This window comes from Triticum dicoccoides, chromosome 6B (assembly GCF_002162155.2).
Source record: "Triticum dicoccoides isolate Atlit2015 ecotype Zavitan chromosome 6B, WEW_v2.0, whole genome shotgun sequence".
Taxonomy (NCBI): Eukaryota; Viridiplantae; Streptophyta; class Magnoliopsida; order Poales; family Poaceae; genus Triticum; species Triticum dicoccoides.
In genome coordinates, this window is record NC_041391.1 from 140079356 (window position 1) to 140096171 (window position 16816).

Below are 16816 nucleotides of genomic sequence, written 5' to 3' on the forward strand. Positions count from 1 at the left end.
GACCGAAAAAAAGAAAAGATAAAGAAGCGAATACATCATACGATGAGCCAAAGCGCCACATAGTTCTTTCAGGAAAAAGGGACATCATGGGAGTGGAGGGCAAGACAGACATGTCTGAAGATTATGAAAAGTTTCATGAAATTCCTCCCTTCAAAGTCAAGGCTGACTCCAGCATCCTGATAAGCGATGAAGATTATCCATGGTTACGGCGCAATAAGCAAATGACATAAGCGAAGAAAAAGTGAAGACTTTCTCCCGCAACTATTATGATGATACCATGCCAACTTTGTAACACACGAGTACGATACCATTGTCCGTTTTGTACATGTACATGCTATGTGGGTGAATTTATGATACCATGCCAACTTTCAACTTTTTCATAGTTCATTTAAAATGCTTTAATGTCTTATGGTTCGGCCCTCGTAATAATTAAAAATAGCAACAATAAGTATTTTGTTGTAAGTAGAAAGAAAATAAAATAAATAAAGCAAGAAAGAAAACAAAAAAAACAAAAAAACAAAAAAAGTGTTTTCAAATTTGAAAACTAATGGCACTAACAGAAAGTTTATAATTTTTCTAAAACTAAAAGCAAAAAGAATTAAAAAATAAAGCAAAAAAGAAAAGAAAATAAATAATGCAGCAAAAAAACAATTAAAAATAGCAACAATAAGTATTTTGTTGTAAGTACAAACAAAATAAAATAAATAAAGCAAGAAAGAAAACAAAAAAACAAAAAAAAGTGTTTTCAAATTTGAAAACTAATGACACTAACAGAAAGTTTATAATTTTTCTAAAACTAAAAGCAAAAAAGAATTAAAAAATAAAGCAAAAAACTAAATAAAATAAATAATGCAGAAAACAAAACAAAAAACTGGAAAATAATTAAAAATAGCAACAATAAGTTTTGTTGTAAGTAGAAACAAAATGAAATAAATAAAGCAAGAAAGAAAACAAAAAAATGCCTCCTACTGGGCCCCCACGGCCTGAATACGACTAGAAACCCAACCATGCGCCAGAAGGCCCATCAGGCAAAGCAGTAGCAAATAGGCCCGCAAGCCTACGGTGGAGAGGAGCTCAGGAGGGGTGCGGCAGTGGGGCTTATAAACTACTGCGCGCCCCTCTCAACTAGCGAGGTGGGATGGCCCCGACGCTGGCAGCACAGGGTCCTTTGGTACCAATTCGTGGCACCAACCGGTACCAATGCCCACCCTTTAGTCCCGGTTGGTGCCACCAACCGGGACCAAAGGTCGCCGCTTCAACCGGGACTAAAGGTGGCATTAGTCCCGATTGGACTCACGAACCGGGACCAATGCTCTTGCTATATATACAACACTTAGGAAAATTTGACGAACACATCGCCAGTTGCCCCCGGCCCGCCCGACGACGCCGAGCTCATCGACGCCACCAGGCTGCCCAGATCGACGTCGTCCGCTGCCCCGACGCCGCCCGTCGCCCAGACGCCGTCCGCGTGCCGCCCCGGCACCATTCGCGCGCCCCCGCCGACGACGTCGTCGTCGCCCGCGCCCGTCGTCGCTGTCACTATCGCCGTCGTCGCCGGCCATGCCCCTGCCCCGGCCCGCCGTGGTCGTCGCCGTCACCCTCGCCGCCGCCGCCGTCGCCCTCGCCGGCTGCCCCCGTTGTGAGCCGCCGCCATCGAGGCTCTGTTCAGTGCTTTTTTTCATACATACATGTGTATTTTTTGTTCATTGCATTTTTTCATATATATAATTAATGTATATATATATGTGGTAGCTATATGATGAATGGATGTGGCTATGTATGTATGACTATAATGTTCATAGCATTTTATTGTTTATATATGTTTTTTCATATATGTATTAATTTTTTATTTAGGTTGTTAGTAGATATCGATTTTAGGTTAGTGCATTTTAATTAGGTTAGTGTAGAGGAAAAAGTAAAATAAGGAAAAGGAAGAAAAGAGGAAGAAGGAAGAAGGAAGAAGAAGAAGAAAAAGAATGAGAGGAAAAAGGAAAATAAGAAGAGGAAGAAAGGAGAAGAAGAGGAGAGGAAAAGAAGAGAAGAAATAAATAAGAAGAAGAAAAAAAAAGAAGAGGGGAAGAAGAAAGGAATAGAGGAGAAGAAGAAAAAATAGAAAAATTCTATTTTTTCTTCTTGTCCTCTATTCCTTTCTTCTTCTTCTTCCTTCTTCCTTCTTCCTCTTTTCTTCCTTTTCCTTAATTATTTTCCTTTCTCGAGGAAGAATAAGAAAAAGAAGAGGAGAAGAAGAAAGAAAGGAATAGAGGAGAAATAAATAAGAAGAACAAAAAAGAAGAAAAGGAAGAGGAGAAGAAGAAAAAAATAAAAAAATAGAATAATTTTCTATTTCTTCTTCTTCTCCTCTTTTTTTTCTTCTTTTTTTCTTCGATCTTCTCCTCTATTCCTTTCTTCTTCTCCACTTTTTATTTCTTCTTCATTTTCTTATATTTTATCGGGTCTGTCGCCGTCAGGCTGCTCGCCTTCACCCTCGCCGCCCCCTCGAGATTACTTCGACATGAGGGGCGGTCGATATATATACCCCCTCTCGACCGTGATAACCTATACAACGGCAGCACCCCCCTCGGCCCTCTCGCTCGACCAAAACTCTCGAGGCCACCCAAATTTACCAAGTTAAAAGAGCGTTGTCGTCGAGGCCACCTCAAACCCTTGAAGCGTTGTGTCGAGGCGATCCCAAACCCTAGAGAAGCAGCATCGAGGCCACTAACATGATTCCTTATTGTGATTAGCTAGCTAGTTCTACGTTTGCCACTAATATATATCCATCTGTACCATGTTTGAATAATAATTGACATGTTGTAAATATTTGCAGAAACTATGAAGCACTACCGAGACAAAGCAACAGAAGCGATGTTGGGGGAGATAATCGCAGAAGGAACTGGTGTCATTGCGTCATTTTTTAACGACGTCGTTGGTCAGGAAGGACTGGGTGAAGAAGAGGGCTATGTTCATGATGGCTCCGGCCCATTAATGCCGGTACAAGAAGAGGGCTATGTTTATGATGGCTCCGGTGATGGCCCAATGGAGGTACAAGAAGGAGACCGTGCTGACTGCTCCGGTGACCGAACCGAGTCCGGCCAGATATATATATATTAGTTAAGCCTGTGCTGACTAGTTAATTGACGCATTCATTGTTTTGGTATATGTACACATATTAATTACTCTCGTCTTTCTTCCTTTTAATTACCTCGTTTCAAATGATCTGTTGTGTGTTCCATTTGATGAGTTTTTCGCATTTTTCAATCAAAAGGCCCTCGATAAATTAATGGTTTTTTGCTACTGCCTGCAAGTACTATTTCTGTCATTAAGTCTCTATATATAGCTCGGCTCTTTCATTGCAAAAAACAAGAAATTTATGATATTGGGTTCATTAACACAAATATCATAGATGAATTTCTGGTTAAAAAGGACGTCAAAGAGGCCGAGGACAACTTGCTACGATCGTTGATCAAAAATCAAAACAAAGATACCATACTCTTTCTTTACAATGGCAAGTGAGTGTTACTGTCGTGTGCATATTCGGTTTCCCTTATTACTCGAGCGAGGTTATAGTAATGTAATTGATGAGTTATGCATGCGTGCGCAGGTACCACTATGTTCTTCTGAAGATTAAGCTTCAGTGGGGACTAGTAACCGTCTTAGACTCGAGACGGAAAGATCCCGAAACCTATGCGGATATGACTGAATTGCTCAACAAATAAGTTCAATCGATCATTATCGCACCCTATCGGCAACTTTTTGTTCATTTCCTAATATCTCAAGTAATAATAATTATTTTCTTTGTCTTGCAGGGTTTGGAAACAGTTCACCGCAGAAGCTCCGGGACTGCCGAAGGAGCTGCGATATACATACCCGAAAGTAAGTACTACTGGCTAGCTTGTTGCGCGCATCTCCCGTTGATTCTATAGCTATACTTTCATCAATGTCATTTATAATGCTTCATTATCAGATTGATTGACCTCTATTTCTCGTAAAGTGCTTGTGGCAGGAACAAGGGAATGCTTTCTGTGGATACTACGTGTGCGAGTTCATCCACACCGCGACTTTGAAAAATAAGCAGGGCTACTCTAAAAGACAATATGAAGTGCGTAAGCAATAATATTCACAATTTCATTTTATTACACCATCATTTCTGTTGAGTTTCATTCATATATATGTATTAATTAACCCCCTTCTTCAAATTAGACATGGCAGATGCGGAATGAACTCCTAGAACCAGATCGCATGAAAGCAATTCAAGAGGAATTGGCGGGATTCTTTCTTGACCACGTCATCAGTAAAGCCGGAGAATACCATGTGGAAATTGATTTCAATTCCTAGGGGTTTGTAATTAAGAGATCTTATACATATTGTACATGTATGTAGTCAGTAACGTCGGATACATGATAGGAAAACTTGTTGTTCGACCAATCTCTCGGAGAAGGAGAGATCGATCGATCACTTCTCTCGGTATGCATGACGAACTTCTGTACTCAATGGTTCTCTCGATCACTTATGTATATATAGTACGTAGCGTCGACCAAGCACGGACATAAGAGTGGACACTTCTCTCTATTAATTAGCTAGCTAACACAATATATGAAACACCTAAATTAACCCCCCAAAACCCCCAACCCCCCTCCTTTCGAAAAAAAACAAAAACCCCAGCCACTGGAATGCTGACGCGTGGATGCCTTTTGGTCCTGGTTGGAGCCACCAACCGGGACCAAAGGCCCCCTGACTGGGCTTGGCGCACAGGGCCACATGGAGGCACATTGGTCCCGGTTCGTGTTTGAACCGGGACTAATGGGTGGAGGTATTAGTAAGGACCCATTAGTCTCGGTTCATGAACCGGGACTAAAGGCCCTTACAAACCGGGACTATTAGGTGTTTTTCTACTAGTGCAGGCACGTTTGCAGTTGTTCGTGGGCCTGCTAAACAAAATAATCTGTAGCCTTTGTGGGAGATGATAACCTGTTGTGTGATCATGCACAACACGATCGCGAAGGATGGGGGTGAGTATACTATTGGAGGTCTTGAATTTGAGAATATGGCGATCCTACTGAACATCCAGACGAGAATTCGGCCACATTTGAAGAGCTTGTTCAAATGCATCAACAAATTTGGTGTCGAGCAACTGAAGAAAAATCTGATTGAACATGTATGCACGGTTAAAGGGGATAACAATATTGGATTGTAATATTTGAACTTGTTTACATTAGAACTATGGTCACATTTGAACATTTGAACTATTCTATCTATATATGCGGCTATTTAAGCGTGTGTGCTAAAAAATAAGACCAGATATATGTGGATGGTTTCAGATGATTGGCTCACGTATGTGTGTTCGTGGATGGACGTGGAAGAAAATTTCATGCGCTAAAAGCGGTCACTTGTTCTTTCGAGATGCTACCGTTCGCTCATCGGTTGCACACGTTGCGTGGTCAAAACCCCGTCATTTGAACTTGTCTCGTAGCCGTAGCTTAGCATATGTGACAAAGCCAGGGTAGCCGTAGCTTAGGACATGTGACAAAGCCAGGGTATTGATCCTCTGGAGCACCCCGCGGACGGCCCGGGAGAGGGGGACCCGTCTGCGGGGCAACGGAGACGCGACGGACACCGACGGCGACGCTACGGCACCCACCTGCACTTCCTTCCTTTTTTTCTTGGTGGCGCCTGGAAGCTTGTACCATATGTGTGCTGTATTGACACGATCGAGATTGACAGATGGGACAACATGCATATATGTAACGCAACTTGCGGTGGCACGTGGCGTTCAATCGATCTTGCAATAGGAAAAACAGAGACAACACGCTATAATATTCTCATCATATTATGCTAGTATTGTGCGCCTGTGTTTTAAAAATATATTATATGCTAGTATAAAAAATGTTTTTATATTATAGGACGAGAAAATAGTACTTTCTGTTTTTCTTTGGAGATAGGCACAAGAACGTTATGTAGAGTACCACATACGTGGCCGGGAAGTGAAGGGGAGACTTGGTAGCCAGACTTAACAAATCCGGTCCCTCAAACACCCATGGACGCGCCCGAGCACTATCTCCACTACTATTAAACAATTGAGTTGTGGCAGAAACATTACATCTCAACCATATATCCGTCATCTCTCAATGGACCGGATTGCCTCAGTGTTGTATCACATCATTTCTCATAATCAACTAGCAATAATTACCATGATCTACACTATCATATTTATGAAATAATTATCACGATCTCACTCCAACCTAAGCTTATTTTAATCATATCAGTTAGCAATAGGTACCATGATCTACGTCATCATAATTTTTTAAACCCAGCCTTGTGTACTCCGTACATAGAAGGAAAATATCAATTAGCAATAATTACCATGATCTACGCCATCATTTTTTTTCAAACCTAGCCTTGTGTACTGTGTACATAGAAGGGAAAAACAAAAAGGTTTGGCCCATGTTCGCATGTACGCACAGACAAACGTGGAAACCAAAACGCTCGTTTCCCTGTTTGTTCGGATCACAGGATCGATCAGACCCTGCCCTTGATTTTGATCGTTCCTTGACTTCTGTCACTTCCTTCTTTTTGTTCACCTGTCTGAGTGTTCGTTGCCTTCGACAGCTCGACTCTTGGTTTGACTCTCCTGGTCTTCTCTTCCTGAGGAACGACAACGACGTGGGCCTGCAGTGCTACGCGACCACGGCAGGTACAAGCACGTCTCCTTGTGCACTCGCGCCCAGCGCCCTATGCATTCGCATGTACTGTTTTGCTATTCTTCCTATTTCTATTCTAAACCTAAAAACTCAAATCTCGATTGATTGAACAAGGAAAGGAATTCTCGCATACTTGCATTGTCGATGCTAATTTTAAAAGCTAAGTATTCCTTTTAATTTCAGCATCATCATGTCAGGCTTAGGCAGAAACTACGTATGTAATATTTTATTTGATATGCACACCGATTCATCATCATCATGCCTTGTCAAGGGGTGTTCCAAGGTGGACGACACAGATTTTGGCCAAGCCGAACAAACAGATTGATAAATCAGAAAAAACAACAAGAATATCGTCTATAAAGATGTTTCAGAGGGATGGTGCACGCTCGCTCTTCTTGGTTAATATTTATTCAAGCTATTTTGTAGTCAACCATACTTTGTTAGTTTTTTTATTCGAAACATCATTTTATTTGAATACATATGGGCATGCTGTGAATTCTGAAATGTTTTGATGGTTTTTTATTTATGAAATGTGTTTACAAGTCTAAAATGGTTTCATGTTGTGAATTATGAAGTAGTCACCTGTCGCTTATGGAGATATGACCTTCCTAATTGATTAGCCACATACATAACTTTCCAAAATTGCTACCAATATTAATCAATTTACATTCCAAAATAGTGGCGTCAGGTATGTCTTTCACTCCTAAATAATATCAATGTTTACCTAAGAAATAAATATGGATTCTATAGTTAATGACTTGGTAGAACTCTTGCAAAATTACATATAAATACTGCAATCTGACCCAACTTTACACAATGCAGATATGAGATGGAAAATCCAAATTGATGTGATCTGGGATTCACACTGATGTTTCATGACCTTTGGTCTCTGTAATACTGGAGGCAATCCAATCGCTTGTTCAGTTGGCAAATAAGAGGATGTGCATGTTTCCAACACTTATCTTTAGGAGTGAAATTGTTTTGCCACTGAAAAGGAGCATGTATCAGTTTTCTTCCCTATCATGTCAAAAATATGTTTAGTAACCTTAAATTAGAGTGAAATACAGGGTAGACTATTGCCTAAGGTTAATGTGATATTCTATTTTTGCCAAATGGCTTGAAATTTCTTTAACATCACCTTTAATGTTAATGTCATGTACCATCATATTTATTTCCAAATTATGGCATGAAGTTATATTGCCAGTTTATGTCATGTTCGGTTCACAAATATATATTGCCAGCCCATGCCTTGAAGCTCTGTTGGTAGATTCTATCATTTACAGTGCATAACATCTATTTCTACATTTAGTGTAAAATTGACTTGTACATAGTTTGACATTTTCAGACATTGTGCTTACATGTGCTTGCTTTTACTATATTTATTATAGATAGTGTTCTGACAGATTTTATATAGTATGTCAATAGTTGGATCACGTATCCTTGACTTGATAGACAAGTTCAAATATTTACATTCTTCAGAGTGCACAACTGAGTCGCTAGACCCTAACTTCGACAGCTTGCAAAACAACCTTTCAGTTCAAGGAAGCTTCAGGTCTTACCTTGGAAATTTCTTTTGCCTCTTCCATCCAGTAGGGACATGTTTTTCAATTATTGATTACTGATTGTACACAAAAAATGTTCCCAATAATCTTTTCTACAATAGTCCAACATAATCAAAGGAGTCACTAAAAGTAGCTGGGAAATACCAAGGAAACCTGCAAGCATGGACGCCGCAATAATCAATCCTCCTCCCTCGACACTTATGCCACTCCTCCCCTTCCTCCGATCCAATTTTCTCTATTTCATAACTCTATGATACATGCGTTGCACGTGCACACTTACTAGTTTAAAAAATGCAATCCACATTCGGACACCTCAATTATCATATCTCAAATTCATACAAACTCATGCAACTACGTCAACGTACAAACATCGTTCGCCTACTCCATCATACTCCACTAAACATGTCATTGGACTATCAAAATTTGGCATTTTTGGCTATGGTGGAGTTCATCCGTGGCTGCACTTGCCCTTCCCGGCGCCATTGTCGTCCTTCTCGCTGAAGTACCGGTCGAAGACGCAGTACGGATCGAGCCGGATTTGCACGTCGTCGGAGCTGTCCTCGTCGTCGTTGTCCTCCTTCTACTCCTTCAGTGGTAGTCCGGCCATGGCATGGACTGCCCGATTGTGCTCACGGGCAAGGGCGTGTGTTTCCTCCTCTGCCGTTTCTTCACAATGCGGGCGCGGATGGCCTCCTCCTATATGGCCGCACGCGTCGCCGCTTCGGTCGCCTCCGCCGCCGCCATTTCTGTCGTGAGACGGGCCTCGGGGGCCCTTATCCTCTCCTTCCCACAGCGGGCCGCCCGTTCTCGGGGGGACTCGTACTCTGCCCGACCGGTGGTGGGGAAGGAGAGGTGTTCCGGCTGGGACCTCGAGGATCTAGCACCAGAGAACCCGAGCGCCCGGTGAGCCGACTCTATGGCGTCGCGGCGGACGGCTCCGTCCGTCGGCCGGGCATTGTCCACCCGGGAGCGGCGGAGTGCAATGCGGACTGCCATTGCCTCCTCCAACCCACACAGGACGCCACCCCAATCGACGGATCCGGACTGTTCGGAGTCCGATCCGCTGCCTGCCATGGCGGAGAAGGCCGCAAACCGCCGGAGGTGAGCTCGGGTAGCAGATGGGAGTGGAGGGGAGGAGATGGGAGTGAAGTGGCTAGGGTTTGGTCCAACGAAAGGATGGAGATGAATATAAGTGGGGTCGGGTGGGCCAGCATGGGCCGGGTCCGACGTGGTGGGCGTTCCCGGGCGCGCCCGGGCGCCCCCATATCCGCCCCATATTTGGGCTAGATATGGGGGGTGCCGGTCAGCCCGCGCGTTTGAGGGCCGTTTGAGAGGCCCATCTGGATCCAAATTTTGTGACCAGGCAGGGACCGGGTGGCCTACCCGGACATTTGAGACGGGTTTGAGGGGTTCAGTTGTAGATGCTCTAAGAGAATCTATAGCCGGACTTGACAAATCCGGCCCCTCAAATGTCCGTGGACGCGTCCGGGCACATCCGCGGGCACTGACCGGGCACTCCTCAAAAAATACAATCCACATCCGGGCACCTCAATTACCGTATCTTAAATACATACAAACTCATGCAATTATGTCGACGCACACGCATCGTCCGGCTACTCCATCTCACTATACTAAACATGCCATCGGACTACCAAAATTTGGCATGTTTGGATATGGTGGAGTTCATCCACAGATACCCCTTCCCGGCGCCCTTGCAGTCCTTCTCACGGAAGTACCTGTCGAAGACGCAATACAGATCGAGCCGGATCTGCTCGTTGCCGGAGTTCTCCTCGTCGTCGCTGTCCTCCTTCTCCTCTTTCGGTGGCAGTCCGGCCATGGCACAAACCGCCTGATTCTGCTCATGGTCGAGGGTGCGCGTGTTCCTCCGCTGCCGTTTTTTCACAATGCGGACGCGGATGGCTTCCTCCTCTGCCGCCGCCCGGGCCGCCGCATCAGCCGCCTCTGCCGCCGCCATTTCGGCCTCGATACAAGCGTCGGGGGCCCTTATCCTCTCCTTCCCACAGTAGGCCGACCGTTCCCGATGGGACTCATACTCTGCCCAACCGGTGATGGGAAAGAAGAGGTGTTCCGGCTGGGACCGTGAGGATCCAGCATCAGAGGACCCGAGCGCCCGGTGAGCCGATGCTATGGCGTTGGCGGCCGGTGAGCCAACGATATGTTCACTTTTTTTTTTACCCCTCGAGTGAAGTATGCGCACAGGGTGGAGGAACCCAATGCCTATGGCTTAGCGGCAGGTCGCTGACACATGGATCAGGGGCCATCAAACGTGTTTCTATTCCGATAACACACTTTTCTTTAGACGAAGCCGTTGTGCTGGACCCTCAAAAAGGTGATCGAACACAGGGTAGTTTGCACGTCGCCGGCACGCTAGTCTCGTCCCGGGCTAAACAACAAACTGGGATCCATGAGGCACGTGGTCCATGTCAACATCATTAGTTCTCTAAGCGTAAACTAATTTTATGGGATGCATCGGAGAGACTTGTATGAGATTTCATATTTAGATGAAATCGTGAGGTCAACCCAAAAACTCATATTTCGACATTATGAAAAAAATCTGAAATTATTTGACAACATCCATGTGGGTTATGTCTACAACTCCAAAAAAATCAGCTCAAAACTCAATGTACATTTAAAGATTAAAAAAACAAATTCGAATGTGAAGAGTAGCAGCATTGGGTGAATAATACTTTGACACTATTCATATCCGATGTTCTCTTTTTTTTGTTTCTAATAATGTAAGTTGAATTAGGAGCTGGAATTTTTGGAGGTTGTACATCAATTGTTTGATGTGTGTCTATAGAAAAGTTGAGAATGTTTGAACATGTATTTTCTTTTACAAAAAATCTATCTCATAGAGCTCACCTAATGTGAGATCTCACACAGGTCTCCCCGAGGGTGCATCGGAGGTTCCTTTTTTTTTGCGGGTAAAGGACTTTATTTCATATAGAATGGTTATATCATTTACAAGAAGAAGAGAAATAAAATCTGAAGCGGAATTTTCCCACACTCCAGACGATCAGCTGTCAAATGAATATCTAGCTAAACCATGAGCATGGGATTAGGACCTCTAGGCCCCATCATCTCCTTACGACGAGACGATTGATTGATCGATTTACGAAATTTAACAAATCATCATTAAATAATTACATGACATATGATATGTGTGTGATCTTTTTCAGCTCGGCGGACCGTCACCAGGTGAGATGCCGAATTTGTGGCCTCGTGCGACACGACTTTGATTACCGGATTTAAATTTGGTGTTCACATTTAATTATTTATTTACATACAAGCGAGTACAGTTTGGCAGAAATTACATGAAATTTACAATTTAGAGCCCTTCTCAATTGTAGGATCTTTTTTGGGGGCAATTTTTGGTTCGTAGGAAAAAGTAGATGAGAAATATAGGAATATAAATTTTCTCTTGGCAAATGGAGCAAATGAAAATGGAGGAATTCTTTATCATCTTACTTTTATTAAAACCCCAATGTAAACTATTTTTCAAATACTAAGCTTTCTACTCCCCCGTTCCAAATTACTCGTCGTGGTTTTAGTCCACGACGAGTAATTTGGAACGGAGGGAGTAGAATTGAAGTCTCATGTGTCAAGGGCTGTGGGGTTATCTATGGATCCGGCCTGTAAGGGTGTGTGTCGCTTATTGAGAATAATGCACACCTATATAGCCATAATACGCTGAGTGTTTTCCCCGATTTGAAGAATGTATTGCATGATTTTTTTTAATGTTTTTCAACCTTTTTTTGGGTTTAATTATTACTAACAAGGTATGTCATGAAGGGTGTGTGTCGCTGATTGTGAGTAATGCACACCTATATAATCGTAATGGGCTCACTGATTTTCCTAGTTTTGATATTTCCAAGTTTTTGGTTTATTTTACCGGTTTAATAGGGTTTCTTTATCTGTTTACTATTTTCTCTTTTTATTTTCCATAATTCATCAATATTTAAAGTTCACCGACACTTGTAAATATGTGAACCTTTTCCCAAATTCGTGAATATAATATGTTTTAAATTCATGATTTTTTGAAGTCACAACATTTTTAAACGTCAGTGAACTTCTTTTGATTTACAAACAAAAATATGATATTCTTATTTTAGCTAGCAATGGAGCAGGCAAAAAACAAGCTAATCGAGCCAGCAAAACAGGGAGCCGAGGTAAGGTAGCGAGAGATACATGCACCAGCCCATGTGCGCGTTATAGCAACAAATAGACGATTTCAACATGGAATAAGACCTCCCCGAGGCTCACACATCCTTTTTTGTTTGTTTGTGTAGTGGCGAAAAAACAGGTTATAACTTTTTTTTGTTTATGCTTGGTTCGCCTCTTGACTGTATTTTGTTATTCATCACGTGAACCAAGCAAATAAGTCTACAAAAAATCTTTTTTTATCTTTTTTGTGCAACTCCTTTGCTTGTTCCATCCACATGTTTTAAGAATCCTCCAAACCAAAGAGACCTTCATGGGAATTTTGGACGATTGGAATGCTAAAATATTTGCCTCCTATGAAAACCCTTCGGACCACGTGAACATATGTTGCTCTCTCTCTCTCTCTCTCTCTCTCTCTCTCTCTCTCTCTCTCTCTCTCTCTCTCTCTCTCTCTCTCCGCACGCGTGTGCTGTATAAAGTTATCTCCGAAAAGAATCTCACGTTCAGAAAATCGCTTATTCTAATATATTTCGACGTTTTCAAATGTTTGCTGTCCAAAGAGGCCCTTGTCTGGGCATGTATGTGTCCTTGGTTGGTTACGTGTGCCTATCATGTAATCCGAAGAAAGGAATACAACCTGTAATTACTACCTCCGTTTTACTAGTCCTTGTAGTAAGGACTAGAGAGATATTTAAACCAGTTCAACCGCCACAGCACACGGCCTCCTTCCCATCCTGGCTGGATGCAAGCATGCCATGTTCAGTTCCCATCTTAATTTACATTTTAAGTACTTCAATGCCTTTTCACATGTTCCTCAGAGGGATCATCTTCGGACCAGCCCGTGTATCTCCTAAAAGGTCTCCGTACGTACAGCTTGCAAATTAAACCAAGTGTCCATGTTCATCTGACAAACATTTTGTTTATCAATGCGAGGACGATCTAACTGAATCTCGTTATTGTTTTCTGGAATGGCAGATGCATGCATTCGAATGCAATCTTCGGCATTGAGTCTCCAGGATGCCAGATCGACATGGACCTTGAGCATGAGCCTTCTTCAAGCCCGAGCACGAGGGCTTCTGCTGACAACGAACTCTCAACTCTCAAGGTCGTTCTTCTGGGCACGTATCAGCTGATGGCGATGAGACAACGGCTGCGCTCCCTCGATTATTAGGTGAGGGGTTGATCATCGGCTTCATCGTCACACATCACTAGCTAGCTAGAACTACTCTGACACGGTCATGGCTCACCCATGCATCAATCCATGCATCATCCTTCCCTTGACGATGCACACCACGACACCCGGCCATACATGAAAGGAAACGGCTCCCGTACGGTCGTGTCCCACTTTTAGTGGCAAACTTATTCTCGAGCTAGTGCAAAGAAGCTAGCCAGAACAGGTTTGGGTAACTGCGACTTGTGCGATCATAGCTCATACTGCTCCGTTCCCCTCCCCTCCCCTCCCGTGTCGCTCTCGCGAGCGACCGGTGGGAACCCTAGCCGCCGCAACCCACCACCCCCTCCTCTGCTCTCCTCCCTCGCCGCCGCCCAGCAACGCCGGCGGGCGAAGCCCGGCCGGTGGGGGCGGCGGCGGGGCCTCTTCTTCCTCCCCCTCGTGCTCCGCGGCTGGCGCGAGACGGCCGGTCGAGTGGGGGCGCCGGGCTTTGGCGGGGCCGGCGGCGCAGCGGTCGGCTCGGAGTTCGGCGGTCGGGTTGCCTGTTGGGGACGCGACGTCGAGCGGCGAGCTCGTTTGTGGCGTGGCGGCCGCGGGGGTTCCCGATCTGGGCGGTGGCGTGCTGGCGCGGATCCTGCTCCTGGCACTACAACGATTCGGGTCTATTGCAACAAAATCGTTTGTTGCAATACATGATGTTTCGTGGTGATAAGTACTTATTGCCACGAAACGACATTCGTTGGCAGCCGTTGCGACTGGACACATGATAATAGGTTATTACTTCCTCGTAGTCAAGGTTTTTAGGTTGTTCATCGTCTTTACTTCGGCGGTGACGATGACGGCGCTGAATAAATATTCTTCGGATCCTTTCCTGACGAGGCCAGCAGTCCTATGGTTGGGGATTGATTTGGAAACCAATATGTTCAAGCAAGGATGGCATGGCGGCGGCGGCATCCTCGTGGTGGACCTGTGTCCTCGGGCTTCGCCGTTGCGACGACGTTTGCTCCATTGTTAGCACGGAGCTTGGGAGGTAGTCCAGGAGCGGATGCAGATTGTGATCTGCATCGACGACATCTGGAAGACGGAACATGTGTTGGGCTCGTGGTTCGTGGATGGCAGGTATGGTTTCCTCCTTCAATGTCTTAGTTGTGGTGGGGTGCCAGATTTGGAGTTCAATGGTGTGTCTGTGGTGTTGCCCCAGTCTGATTCGTTTAACGGCAAGGGTTTCACTCTTCGTCAGCCCCCTTGGAGGTCCGTAAAGCTACATATCAGCGATGGAGTCGCGTCGAGCTCGGATGAGGTGGTGATTCATCATTCTTTTCTTCGGTGCCTGCTGAGGTGGTGTCGGAAGCAGGTGGCGGGCGTTGGTGTCAAGCTCAGAGATGTTCTGCTATCTTTTCAGTTTTGTCATGTCGGTCTTTACGTGACTTGTACTTTGTTCTTTATGACATGAATGAGACACGTATTACTATAGATTTTTTTTAGAGAATATGCATAATAATTTGTAATACACATGTTGGACTGTTTAAGTGCACGTAAATTTTAGGGAAAAAATTATGTTTACCTCTTCAAGGTACACAATAATGAAATATATTAGACATTTGAAATACATAATAATTATGTATTAATAGTTACTGCAACTTTTACAAAAAAAATGGTGCCGAGTGGCTACCTCCTTCCGTCAATTACACAAAGCAAAAAACTTTCCTTCTTAAATCTGCTTGGTGCTAGAGACAAGCGATAGACAAATTGTTATATATGTATTTCTAGATGGATTATATGAACATAAAGCAAACATTAGCGTGATGGGTAGCTGTTTCGGTCTACAAATAGTTCGTCTGGGTTTCGAACCACCAGACGCGCAATTTACTTTGCTGTTATTTTTTGGGGCCCACACTCTAGGGCAAGATGCCATGGCCTCGGTCTGGGCCCACGCTCACACTTACACAGGGGCCCGCTCAGATGTGACAAAGACATGAGAGGATTTCAATCGACATGCAAAGAAATAAGGAACGAAATGATATTGAGTACGGAAGGAAATAAAGAGGGGATTTGAACATACATGTAAAGACCAAAGAAGGAAATAAACTGAAGCCTTGTGACAGGAATATAAGGAAGGAGCGCTCTGTCCACGCCTTCTATATAAATCTCAACATGAAGAAAAATAAGAAAGGAAAGGAGACCATGCCTTTTCTAATTAAAAGGGATTTCCGAAGAAATAATAAGGAAAGAAAGAAATTCAATCCTTGTGACAGGAAATAAATAGAGGGAAAGCCTTCAAGATAAGGAAGGGAGTCTATGCACACCACGCCTTCTAATTAAAAGAGATTCCCGAGAGCATGCATAATCAAAGGAATGGTGGTTAGCTCTTAGATCTAATTAAAATTAAAATGAGATTACAGGCTGGGTATATTGGTAGTTGGAATATAGCCGGGTTTTTATTTTTTGAAAGCTTGTTAGCCGGTTTATTCCCTCATTCTCGAGTAGATCTTTAAAAAAAAGAACAATGCATACATTTAAAAGATGATCTACTGGAAATAACTTCATGTTAGGGATATTTGACAATACTTATAGTTTTTTAAAGAAACATTAGTCATTATATTTAGACATATATATCTTGATATAGTGTTGTTCATCTGCTGCTGAATTCTTGCTGGAAATATCAGGGGACAGAGAGAACAACCAGCCTGTCTAAGAATACAAATCAGACAACTAAACTAAATAGAGAAGCGTGTTGTATCTTGGGTGAGAGAATTTTGGATGATATACATTTTTATTAACAACACATAAATGCATACAATCACATCATGAAAGATACAGAAAAATTAGGAAGGAAGAGAATGTGAGGATTTGCTGCCCAGTGCTCACGACTCACCTTGGTGAGAAGGGAAGTGAGCTTGCCGTCTTTCCGGTGCTGAGGAGGACCTTGCTAGGAAACCCTAGCAGTGCAAGAAACCCTAAAGTGAAGGGCGTCCGCGAGTGTGCAACGTTTCGCACGCGTGTAAGCGAGCGTTCCTCCAAGCTGTGGTACCAGCGATGTCCACTTTGCATGATATGTGACTAAAATACAACTTAGGTGCAATTTGTGGTACCAAATGTGTTCACACATCTATGAACTAGTAAGCCCCTTTAATCAGATCCTGAGAAATAGTATAATAAATAAATGAAAAAAATCAGGGGCACTGTAGAGAATATTGTTGCAA